The sequence below is a fragment of the Salvelinus sp. IW2-2015 genome, unplaced genomic scaffold, assembly GCF_002910315.2.
Source record: "Salvelinus sp. IW2-2015 unplaced genomic scaffold, ASM291031v2 Un_scaffold7409, whole genome shotgun sequence".
NCBI lineage: Eukaryota > Metazoa > Chordata > Actinopteri > Salmoniformes > Salmonidae > Salvelinus > Salvelinus sp. IW2-2015.
The window spans coordinates 15,263-17,629 of record NW_019948669.1 but is presented as its reverse complement, the minus strand read 5'-3'; positions in this window follow the sequence as shown (position 1 = coordinate 17,629).

Sequence of the window (2,367 nt, the reverse complement as noted above, 5' to 3'; positions counted from 1 at the left end):
CAGAAACCACTCATCATACAGCACAGATCGGAAGGGTACACTTCCTGGCTTTTACTTCCTGCTTCGCTCCTATGGGTCCACTCACAACGGTCCACCCATTATGACATCATTGACTTGAATGGGGAGGCCTGTTCTAAAAACTAAAAGATTAAATCTATTTGTATTCATCATTGCGTACAAGGTCAACAAAAAGTGATATTCACTCTAACCAGGAGAGATTCACATACTGTTAACATACACGTGTCATCCCTACTGCCTCTTGATCTGGCGGACTCACTAAAACAAATTGCCATCATTTGTAAATGATGAGCCTAGGTAGGTAGCTAGTGGTTAGTGTTGTAGGGCGATCGCTCGCACTAAAATTGCTAACTCGAGGTGGATGCTGTATATAGGCCATAAGCAAAAAGGAAAACTCGTCATAGTTGCCGAAGTGTGACTTGTAGGGCGGTAGGTAGGGCCTCTACGCTCCCCCCTCCCCTCTAAGTTGTGTAGGAGTCGCGTAGGGGCGGTAGGGTGAAGCCTAGGTGGGTTAGAGTGGAGGCGTAGTAGCTAGTGGTTTAGAGTTGTAGGGGGCTGGTAGTAGCCTTATGTGTGTGTAGAGTGTGGGGCAGAGGTTATGGCCTAGTGGTTAGAGTGTAGGGCGGTAGGGTGCCCCTTAAGTGGATAGAGTTGGAGGCAGAACCATGTGTATGTCCCTTTTAGTATTGGCTTCCCTTATTTGTGCATGTCGCCCAATGTTCGTGGTGGCAGGTAGCCTTAGTGGTTAGGTAGGGTCCTGTACCTGTCCTGAATCTGACCCTGCCTGCCATCCTGTACCTGTCCTGAATCTGATCCTGCCCGCTGTCCTGTACCTGTCCTGAATCTGATCCTGCCCACCGTCCTGTACCTGTCCTCTACCTGTCCTGAATCTGATCCTGCCTGCTGTCCTGTACCTGTCCTGAATCTGATCATGCCTTGCTGTCCTGTACCTGTCCTGAATCTGATCCTGCCTGCCGTCCTTTACCTGTCCTGAATCTGATCCTGCCCACCGTCCTGTACCTGTCCTGAATCTGTCCTGAATCTGATCCTGAATCTGATCCTGCCTGCTGTCCTGTACCTGTCCTGAATCTGATCCTGCCCACCGTCCTGTACCTGTCCTGAATCTGATCCTGCCTGCTGTCCTGTACCTGTCCTGAATCTGATCCTGCCTGCTGTCCTGTACCTGTCCTGAATCTGATCCTGAATCTGATCCTGCCTGCTGTCCTGTACCTGTCCTGAATCTGATCCTGAATCAGATCCTGCTTGCTGTCCTGTACCTGCTTAACTCTGATTTGGATTACGACCTTTTTTTCCTGCCTTGACTTACCTTTCGCCTGCCCCTTGAACTGTAATGAACTCTGAGACTCGTACTATCCGGCTCCTGTGTCTGCATCTGGGTCTTAGCCTGAGCCGTGATAGGATGAGAGAATACCAAGAGTGTGCAAAGCTGTTATCAAGGCAAAGAGGGGCTACTTTAAAGAATCTAAAAATATGTTTAGATTTTAATGCTTTTTGTTGGTTACTACATGATTCCATATGTGTTATTTCATAGTTCTGATGTCTTCGATATTATTCTACAATGTAGGAAATAAAYAAACACCCTTGAATGAGMYGGTGTGTCCAAGCTTTGGACTGGTACTGTATATGTGATGGGATGTATAGACATTATGGACAGTTTAAATAGTATATCTGTAGAATACATAGAATAGAATAGTGTATATATATATGGGATGTATAGACATTGAGGATAGTATGTGGATAGTATATATGTGATGGGATGTATAGACATGACAGTATATGGATAGTATATATATATGTGATGGGATGTATAGACATGACAGTATGTGGATAGTATATATATATGTGATAGGATGTATAGACATGACAGTATGTGGATAGTATATAATAGGTATATATATGTGTGATGGGCATGATATAGACGGGAAGACTGCTTTCAAGCCACCATTAATACGTCTCTGAACTGAAAGCGTCTGTGTGTCAGGGTTGTGTGAAAGCCCAAGATAGTGAGGCATCTCTGGAAACTGAAAGGTGTGTATTTGCAGGGTTGTGAAACCCACCGGTAACCTGACCGTCTCTGAACTGAAAGGTGTGTGTGTCAGGTGTGTGAAAACACAGAGTTGAGCATCTCTGAACTGAAAAGGTGTGTGTTCAGGGTGTGTGACAAGCCCAGTAGTGAGCATCTCTGAACTGAAAGGTGTGTGTGTCAGGGTGTGAAAGCCCAGAGTGAAGCATCTCTGAACTGAAAGGTGTGTGTGTCAGGGAAGCTGTGTGAAACCCAGTACAGTGAGCGTCTCTGAACTAAAGGTGATTGTGTGCTATCTCTCTCTT